Genomic DNA, 11,065 nt, shown 5'->3' on the forward strand with positions numbered 1-11,065 from the left:
CTGGAGAAACACTCCCAGGAAGCAGAGTCTCAGCCTCACCAAGTAAAATTTCCCTGGGGAACGGGAAACCTGGCAATATATGCCTGACGGGATTTCAGAACTTCTATGGGCCAGTGACTGCTATGTAGCCCCCATTCTTCCCCTTTTGAACAGTTCTCTCTTTTGTAGTTATTGTGTTCTTGTCTTAACACTGTACATTACATCTTCTCAGTGCAACTGGATTGAAAGGAGCTGCATCCAAAAAAGTCACATTCAGATGTGATTCTATATCAGGAGATCCTGGACTTCGAGCTGGATGTTGTAACTGGATGAAATTCACTGGGTTTTAGGAGGAAGGAATGTGTCTGATATATGGAAGGGCTATACACCATCAGGGCAGAGCCTTCTGTGCAAGCTTGGGGCAGTAAGACACTAACTGTTCACATTTGCCTGTATCCACACCCTAGTCAGTCCTCTTCCACGTGCTCCGCTTGGCCATGTGACTTCTTTCAGCCAATGAGACAGCAGCAATGTGGAACCAGCAAAACCTTGAAAAGTACTCACACGTCAGGGCTTGCCTATTTTGGCTGCTCTTAGGACCACAATTCGAACAAGCACAGGCTAGCATACTGGATGATGAATGATACGTGGCCTTTAACCACCTTGATTTCTCCAGCCAATAGTCAGGAACCCCCAGAAGCAGAGTCAACTATATGACCAACAGCCGACAACAGACACATGCAAGAAACTAGTCAGGAACCACCCAGTTGAGCCCATCCCAAATTGCTGGCCAACAAATGGCAAGCTAAATAAATAAACAGTTGCTGTTTTAAACCACTAAATTTGTGGTGCAGAATAACATGGCAAAGAATAATGTTCTCATTCATATTCAGCAAATTATAGCCTGCAGGCCAAATCTAGCCCACTTCCTGTTTCTGTACAGCCTACAAATTAATAATGGCTTTTATATTCATAAATGATTGAAAAAATCAAAAAAATAATATTTTATAACATGTAAAAGTTATGTGAAATTCAAACTTCAGTGACCATTAATAAATTTTATTGGCACACGGCCACACCTATTTGTTCATATATTATCCATGGCTGCTTTTGTGCTTCAAAGTTAAATAGTTACAACGGAGACTATATTCCCTACAAAGCCTGGCCCCTCTTTATGGAAAAAGTCTGATGACCCCTGTTGTAGCAAGAGTTCACAGTTGTTTGCATCTAGTCAAAAATAGCGTAGCCAAAGTTTGGCATGAAGAAGGAAAGTGGGAGTTCCATGTCTTGGCAGCCCAGGCACTAGCTTCAGGCCACCAGCCACACCCACGGGAGGCCACTCACATGAACAGTTCGGTGAGATCCTATCAGAGGAGCAAGGGTGCATGACAAAGGACCAGGACCCCTCAGCAGTACGTGGAAAAGTGGAAAGAGAGAAGGAAACAAGGCACAAGTGACCCAAGAGTCCATGAGAAGGATCTCTTTGTTGTCACTGGCTCTTCTCTCCTCCTTACAACATTGGAGCTGAAGCCACACAAGCAGCAGCAAAACTCCAACGTTGGCAAATCCACACAGTCATCGACTGCAGGAGGGAATCTAAGTTCACATCCAAAAAGGCAAGCAACTAAGATTCCTAATCTTGAGGAAAATATTCTACAAGTATGGACATGGTGAAAGAGAGGACAGTGGATTGGAAACAATGAGTAATGTAACTTTTATGGCCTTACCCTTTATTTCCATGGCCATAGTCTTTGCTAGTTCATTTTCCCTCACGTTCACTTTTTGTCCTGACTCTTCCTTTTGACTACCCCAAGAAAAGAAAACTGATGACTGAAACTCATCAAACTTCAGTTGGACCAGCGATGAAGAAGAAACTAGAATTTACCAGTGGGTGCACTATGAGCTATGTCCCTTCATAACTTTACTGTCTCAGACAATAAATGCTATTTTAGGTATGAAAATGAAAGCTATCAAGAAAGAACAGGTAGACTTAAAATGAGAGAAAGAAAAAGAGGAGAGAAATGAGGAAAAGGGACAAAAAATAAAAAAACAAACAAGCCCAATAATCTATTCAGACCTCTTTCCACGTGATAAGAAATTATACAAAGGAGTGTCAGCTAACAGGGAGGCAGGAACACCGTCCTCCACATTCCCTATTTTGGGAACTGCCTGGGCTCTCTAAGTACAATAGAACAACTCCAAATTAGGACCAAACTCACCAGGGACTTCGAAGTGCACTGGTCACTTAGGTTATCTGCGATGTCCTCTAAGCTGGTACAGAACATCTAGAAAAGAGGGATAAGCTTCTGAGTGAAATTCCTACAACACCTGCCTTACTTTAAATTAGAGTTGTTTGCTTATTTCTAATGACAGACCAAGTTAGGAGGGTGGGAGGAGCAGTCTGCCTGGATGCCTGTAATCAGGAGGCACATTTAGAGCAAATTCAAAAACAAAATACATGCAAATAAAAAACAGCCTGCTTTTTATTATCACCCTGCACAGAAAATTCTAAATGATGTTCATGACAAAATATTCCTTCCTACCTGAGCAAACCAGATGACTGCATTCTGCCTCTTACTACACCAGCGCTTATTTTAACCAAAACTCTAAAAGGTTTCCACTCTTCTCATATTCGTTGCAACTTTAAAGCCAGCCTCATACATACATCCAGAACCATAAACAAATATAAATACTCCAAAAGCATGGACCAACAACTGAACTTTACTAGAGGTTCTGTGGCGTGGCTGAGAAAGGAGTTACATAACAGATCATTCAACAAATCTTTAAAACTCTTTCCCTCCTATGCCTGATCCCTTTTATCTTTCTTTGGAATCCCTCAGATTATACTCCCTCTTCTGTCACCTGAAACTTCTTCCTTTTTCCCCTCCAACTCTAATCCTCCCTTTAATGTCTCTGTCCTCTTCTTAAAGAAATTTCTCCAATTTGTATCTTCACCCAATAGCCCCTCCACAAAACAAGTAGAAAACATGTTCCTGGATTGTTCCTTCCTCCTTGGCCTAGAAAGGCACCAGGTGGGAAGAGGCTGTAAATAACCAGCACTAATTTGACACATCTAGTTGCTAAAATGACAACAATGTGGGTGACCGCATTTTAAAATATGTGTAGGGTGAACTGTAATAGCTGTTTAAATATATTACAGAAAAACCCAAAAGTAATAAAGTGTGAATGGGAAGTATTTTCTAAAGGTATTTCTTTTTATTTATATTACACCTTCCGCTTCTGAAGGTAACATAGATTTTAGCTAAATTAGTTTAGCATTTGTGGTTTTCAATTTTACAGCATCTGTAATATCAAGGGAAAATTCCTGATCAATTAAAAGAAAGCAAGCTTGCGTTTCAACACTATATAAGCCATCTAAAGTGCTTGCCAGTGTTTTTCTGTAGTCTCCTTCTTTGTCAAGTTCCTTATAGTGAAATTCTCCAGTAGTGAATTGGAAGAGGAGCCCTAAATTGCTTCAGCACAATTCAGCAAGGCTTCATTCCACTGACTGAAGTATACTTTCACCTACGAGCATGTGCCCCTGTTAAGCAATGCCCTTGTTACATACCTTATAGATGAAAAGTTCTTACATTAAAACGCTCCCTCCCTGCTTTCCCAGAGAACAATGGGAAACAAAGGTAGATTCCCTTCCCAAAGGCTAAAATGACCAGAAAACTCTGATGGATGAAGCGTCTCCCTGATAATACTTCCCCCCACTCCCATCCTGAGCATCAGGCTGAAAAAGAAAAAGAGAAAAGTAGAATAAAAATGTCTGTTTCGTCCAGTTCTCATTGTCCCTTGGTCTATTTTTAAGAAAAAGAAGAAAAGATCAGTTCTAGACTATAGAAGTAGTAGCTGACCTGTTCAGAAATGTGTTATCCTTTGTAGTGTATGCTAAATCAAAATCTCATAAGGTGCCATATTTGCATAGAATAGATGCTGAAGTATCAAATGCAAGTGATCTACCAGAAGATAAACCTAAGCCACAATCCTAGTCTTTTATCTATGAAAAGCCTAAAACTACGTTCCTGCTCAGTAGACCTTCCATCAATGGACAATCAGAAATACATTATTTCCTACACAATAACATTCATGGTAGATATTACAGAATATCCTTGATGTTCTAGAACATTAGTTCTCAGACTATTTAGATAGCACATTCCAACAAGAAATGTTCAAGTGTGAACTTCAAATAATCAATGATCCATTTTTAAATTACATACATGTACATCTAAAAAATACAAATAGAAAAATTTATGGAATAAGATAATACAACATGCAATATTTTAAAATTTTTTTGGTCAATTTTGTTTTATATAAAAACATGATTCTCACTAAAACATAATATTAATGAAATTATTAATATAATAATACACTTAAATAGTTTCACAAATTTTGGTTTAACACCTTGTGACAGGATTTTAAAGTCTGATTCTAAGTCGTTTCTTTTGATACATGGTTTTTATAAATCAAAAAGATTTTTCACAAATGTATGTGTTTCCCAAATGGAAGAAGGGCATCACTGGTCTGCACTTACTAAATCATGGTGCTCATTTTTCAACCCCACCCAAAAATAGTATGAGAAGGTCTTTGGTGAAATTCAGCCAATAAATTTCCATCTTCTCTAATGTCCAACAGTTGTGGTAAATTAATCACCAGCGTATTCACACTCATGTAGTCTGGGGCCTTGGTGCTGACCAGAAATGTGGCAGTCCAGTCCTCCTCCTGGTGGTAGCCCTCTCTCCCATGGTCCCTCACCATTCAGTAGACTAACCCAAGATTCTTGACATGGCAGCTGGTTTCTAAGACCATGGAAGTAGAAATCTCTTACGGGCTACCTAGTCCCAGAACTAAGACTCTTCTGCTGCATTCTATTGATCAAAGCAAGTCACATGGACTGACCAGATGAAAGGAGAAGGGAAACAAGACCCCACCTTTTGATGGAAGGAGCAGCTTGCATGTAAAGAGATAGGAAGAATTGCTGGTGGTCACCATCAGAGACAACCTTTTACACAGATAATCTTACAGTTAAAATTTGAAAACAGATCTTATAAAATGATAAATCCAGGAGAGACTGTTGGATTTAATCTAAGAGCAGTTTTTAACATTCATAATAAGTTGTTACATAGCTTTTCCATCAAACTAGCTGATATTGGTAAGAGTAACAATCCTAGCTCAAAATACAGACATACCTATACACACACTGTAGGGGAATTTCTTTTTCATGATGCCAAATTATATTGTAATAATTCACTTTTTTAACCATTCTTACCTATGACATTTGTTTTCTCCTTGCAAAAATTAACTGTAAATAAATAGACTAGGTTAAAAAATGTTTATTAATGAAAGAAAATACAAACTATTTCAATGCCATGGTTTTACCTTAACCAAATCAATCATATGTATTGGGCAAAGTTGGCAGTGGCTGTCTTCAGTGCAAAACCCTACCACTTATGGCCAAACAGCAGCTGAAATTCTACCAATATAAGGATTTAGTCTCTTTGGTTGTTTTTTCAGAGGGAGGCTATGCTGGTACTGGAAAAAACAACCCAGGAATTTGTCCACTTCTGTGATGATTAATTTAAGTATCTGGGTGTCCAAATACTTTAAATATAATTTGGGGATGTCTGTGAGGGTGTTTTGGGGTGAGATTAGCATTTAACTTGGTAGATTGAGTAACGCAGCTTGCCCTCCCCAGTGTAGGTGGGCCTCAGCCAATCCAGTGAAGGCCTGAATAGAACAAAAGGTAGAGTAAGAGAGAAATTTGCTCCCTCTGCCTGACTGTCCTCAAACTGGAACATGGGATTTTCTCCTCCTGCATTCAGACTCAAACTTGGACTAGAACTTACACCACTAGCTCTCCTGGTTCTCAGGCCTTTGGACTCGGACCGGAACTATACCATCAGCTTCTTGGTCTCCAGCTTGCTGACTGCAGATCTTGGGACTTCTTGGCCTCCATAACTGTGTGAGCCAATTCCTTATAATTCTATATATGTGTGGTGTATATACAATCTACATATATAACATACACAATCTATATTTACAATCTACTGGTTCTGTTTCTCTGGAAAACCCTGACTAATACGACTTCTTGATATTTAATTTTGCGCCTACTGGCATTAATTTAACCTCTGCGCTTGTCAGAATTATCTAACTTACAATTAATATTTTTACATAAAGGATAGTAAGAGCAGAAAGAGGACTCAAATTGGTATACTCAGAAGACCCAGATTCAAACTCCAGTTCTACCAGTTACTTTCTGCAAGACCTGGCAAGTCAACTTACCTCCACTGACCTTCTTCTTCATTGGTGATGGGGCACAGCTGGGGACTCAATTTTTAATGTCCAACTGATTCTTATATTTTAAGACTTGATAGTTTATTATTCTAAATAGAAACTTTCTCCCAGTCTGATTTGTGTGTGTATCTCCAAACCACAGTTTCACTGAGACTGTTGAGGGGCTGGATGCAGATATTGATCTCCTCTGGTTTCCTCAAAGAGAGCTCTCTCCGTAAGGCAGTGTTTGTATGAGAAAATAGCATGATATTTTAAACATGTGGCATTGGGAAGCAAAGCATTGGCATTAGCATAGAATAACATTAAATCCTAGTATGAGATTTGAAAAGCATGGTCTGGGTGGAGGTTCCAGTGAATCTTAGCTGGAATAACCAGTCTTCAGCACTATCAGCTTGGTACTGACTGAAGAGTCATTTGGTTACATATGATTTTTACACATCTGTCAACTAAATCAGAGCTCCAAATGAAAAATCTGGCACCTAGAAACATTACGGGGATTTGTGAGTCCCCCTGGAGAATTTTGGGTCCATAAAGCAATGAATAGATTACTATGACACGTAAATACAGTATTTTCGTCTGTGACAGATATAATCTTGCTCTGGAACTCTTTGTGTCATGTTGTAGAAGACTATACTTGCTGTCCTCAAACCAGCTTTAGAAAGTGTTAAAAGATGAGCATGACATTAAACAAGGAACCACATTTGGGAAAACCTAAATCCGATCTCTGTCAGGACCATTAACTTCCATCTTTGAGTTAGTCCACTAACTCCAGTCCTAATTTAAGCACTTTACATTTCAAATCACTTCAACAGTTAAGATCTCACTCATCCTTCCAAAAAACCTGTGACATAGTAGGTTTTACTAGTAAGAAAACCAAGACTCACTGAGTTTATAACTTCTGTAAAGTCCCACAGATGATAAAGATGTCTGTATCCAAATCCAGGTATTCTTTCACTGTGGTAAAATCTCTTTAATGCATAAAAGGAGAATATAGGAACTCTTTAGTAAGTTCTGGACTCCATTCATTCATTAATTAATTCATTCAGAAAATTAGTTATTTATAAGTTGGATGGATGAAAACATGGGTATATAAAAAAGAGGAATTTCTGTGTCTCTAGAAGATAAAGGTTGCAAGGAAAATATCTGATGTTCTTTGAAAAATACATTAGTATGAAGCACTGCAGAAGCACCCCTGAATGTGGCAGTACCAGCAAAATATGCACCCCAAGCTCTGGAAACAATTTTTAGGGAATGATTTTGAGGTCTTTTAAAAAACTGTCAAGGAACTGTTTACATGATGACAATAATGCATACAAGTGCCTGAAATGCTATCACATATTTTCTTATCTATTTTTGGAAATAGATCTATATGGATATATTATACCTCCCCCTTTGGGAGGTACTGTATATTAGTCTAAGGTTTAATGAAATCAGACTGATGTCCCCCCACTTTTTATCTGAATGGATGAGATGTTTGAAATGTTGTCCACCTTCTGCCTTGTCCAAACCCTGGGTCAGTAATCTGATTTGAAAGCAAACTTTCCTGGGTCTGTGGCCAAAGAGAGAAGCTATCACCCTGAATGAGATCAAATTGGCACCAGCTACAACCTCTCTCAAACCCCACGCTGCTCAGTGGGTGTATCTATCACTCCTGTGTTCTGTTCATACCACTTTGCAGCTATGGTTTTGATTATCACAGAGAAATATTAGGGCTGGCAACAACAGTCTCCTACAAACCTAGGAGAAGATTAGAACTGGGTGGAGAAAGTTAGCTTCTCAATGTCTGGAGAACCCTGACTTCACTGTGCGGAGAGGAGTGTTTAACTGAATAGTGACACCTTTTTAGAAAGTCTCTGTAAGTGTGCCTAGGGCTCCTGCGGTTGGGTAAAATCTCTGTACAAGTTTGAATATTCTGAAGGAGCACATTACTAGTATTTTAGAGTAGAAATTTTATATTTTTTGAGTGAGACATTTTCTATGGATTTTATATTTTTTCTTACAAATGCTTCCACAAAGAGATAATATATGGGAAACCCATTTTTAAAAAGCTTAAGTTTTTAAGTTAAACAAAAATTGAAGTTAAAACCTTCCCATTGGGAATATTGGGATCTTGATTTTAGTCCTTTTGCCAAGTAACGTCTATCGGGATAGCTTAGAAATGACGCAAAGTGCTTATGGTGTTTCCCTCATCTCCTTGCCTCCCCTCTGCTAAAGACTGAAAGAACATATTTCTCAAGTTAATGGTCCCAATTTGGGACTGATTTTTTTTCCACTTTTTATTTTTAAATAATTATATGATCACAGGAAGCTGCAAAAATAATATAGCCACATTTCATGTAACTTTCACCCATTTTCCCTCCAAGGTAGCAACTTATATAACTATAAATAAATATCAAAACCAGGAAACTGACATTGGTACAATAAACAACCTTATTCAGATTTTACCAGTTTTGATAGGTACTATCGTGAGTGTGAGAATCTATACAATTTGACCACATGCAGATTTGTGTAACTACCACACAATCAAGGTACAGAACTGTTTCATCACCACAAAGATCCCTAGTGGTACCTTTAATAATCACATTCATCTCTCTCCCTCCCAGGGATTGTCTGTCACCTCTGGCAACCACTCACATATTTTCCATCTCTGTAATTTTGTTATTTTGAGAATATTATATAAATAAATTTAGTATATAACCTTTTATTTGTAACTTTTTTTCACTCAGCATAATTATCATGAGGTCCACCCAAGTTATGCATGTCTTTCAATAGTTGTTTTGTATTTTGTTTTTTGGTTTTTGGTTTTTGTTTTTTTTTTTTTTTTTTTTTTTTTGGTTACTGAGTAGTATTCCATGATATGAATACAACACGGTTTGTTTAACCATTCATTCATCCATAGAAAGATATGGGCCATTTCCAATTTTTGGCTATTACAAATAAAGCTGCTAAGAACATTCACATAGACATTTTGATGTAGGCATAAGTTTGCTCTTCTCTGGAGTGTCATTTCTGGGTCATATGGTGAGAGTGTGTTTAGATTTTTAAGGAACTGCCAAAATACCTCCCAGTGTTATTGTACCATTTTTCACTCCTATTGGCAATGTATGAGTGACTCAGTTTATCAGCATCCTTGCCAGTATTTGGTGTTATCACTATTTTTTTTAATTTTAGCCATTATGATTCCGACTAGATTGTTTGCTTTTTTTTTGCTGTTGAGTTTTCAGAGTTCTTCATGAGACATATGCCTTACAAACATTTCCTTTCAGTCTGTAGCTTGCCTATTCATCTATTTAACAGGATAATTCTTTTTTTTTTTTGAGAAAGTCCAATTTATTCATTTTTTCCTTGAATGAATTATGCTTTTGGTGTCACATCTAAGAACACTTCAAGTAGTCCTAGGTCCTGAAGACTTTCTCCTATGCTTTATTCTAAATGCTTACACATATACCACATGCTACGTACTAATACTTTTATCTAAATTCATATTCCAGGTACTGAGGTTCTCAGCAGAAACAAATGACACACTTGAACAGATAATTGGAAAAATCTTAATAAAGTGACCATTTATGGGTGTAGGAAAAGGAAAGAGGAATCAACAAGGGTGAAGCACCCCAGAAAGTGACACTACTACCACCCCTAGGTCTAATGGGACAAGGGGAAGACCCCCTTCTTCTAGAACCCAGAAGAAGCAACTATAGCTCTGGAAGTCCACTTGGCAGGAGCTGTGGCCTGCCTGTTCTCCTGGCTAGGAGAACAAGTACCTTTCTTCACTCTCTTCCCTCTTACCTGCTGGCACCAGAAGCCAAAGAAGCTAGTACATAAAGGGCATGGTATATCAAGACAAGCTGGATTTTAGGGAGAGAATCAGGCTTTTTACATTGATATTCTTAAGGTATAAAAATAAATAAAAAGCAAGAGATAGAAAGAAATGAAAAATCAGAAATTCTAACATCAATTTGTTAGACTCTTCTGATCAGATCAATGCTGCATGTATTCACTGTACTTACAATGAAGTAAATGCAACACAGAAATGCTTACTCCGAAAGCAAAGCAAGAACTTCAAGCTTCACTGAAGCTATTTACTATCAACTTGTTTTTCTTCTCTCCAAAGGCAAGCGACTCATAGCAAGTTTGAGTAAGGGCATTGCTTTCCCCAGCCTACAGGCACTTTCTGGACTGTCAGCAGTAATTTACTTGGATTGGGGGTGGGCAGAGGTTGCTAGGAAGGAGAGCGAGCCAGTGGATGGCAGATGGTTTTCATCTAGGCATTTTGTCCAAGTGGAGGGGGATCCTTGCCAAGGGCGGGGCTTCAGTTCCCATGCTAGGGACATGGAGGTGTTAGAAAAACAAGTAGCAGCATAGTTTTGAAAACTAGGACCAGTGGAGGCGGGCACAATTGGGACCACTACAGAGTTTCAAGGTCATTTGGGGACACAGAATTCCAGATCCAAGAACAGCCTACAAGCATCTGTACCCCGATGGGGGAGAGGGATCTGCAGAACCTCACTGGGCTGGTGACCACTGCACTGCACCCCACCCCCCTTCCCCAATCTGAAAGGAGATCTGAGGCTGTTTTCCTTACACCTGTTTTAGTTTAGAGTGGTTGGGAAAATGGATGGCTTGAGCATGTAAAATCCAATATGACAAAGGCAAGAATGAGAAAGGCAAGAATGGGGCAATGGCCCAGAGTTAAAGAGGATTATCATTTATTAAACACGTATTTATGAGGGTCCTACTAAGGTGCCAGGTACTGTTTTGGGTACTAGAGATTCAGTGTTAGGTAAGTAAG

The 11,065-nt window shown here is 38.7% G+C and overlaps 1 long non-coding RNA gene across 1 annotated transcript in view; it reads right to left on the minus strand.

Moving 5' to 3' along the window:
• Positions 1-2,264, minus strand: part of LOC116664932 — a 125,299-nt gene extending 123,035 nt beyond the window's left edge. The window contains exon 1 of the long non-coding RNA XR_004321480.1: positions 2,199-2,264. This is a non-coding gene — a long non-coding RNA (uncharacterized LOC116664932). The remainder of the gene's footprint in view (positions 1-2,198) is intronic.
• Positions 2,265-11,065: the final 8,801 nt, after the last annotated feature.

Source organism: Camelus ferus, chromosome 7 (assembly GCF_009834535.1).
Source record: "Camelus ferus isolate YT-003-E chromosome 7, BCGSAC_Cfer_1.0, whole genome shotgun sequence".
NCBI classification, from domain to species: Eukaryota; Metazoa; Chordata; class Mammalia; order Artiodactyla; family Camelidae; genus Camelus; species Camelus ferus.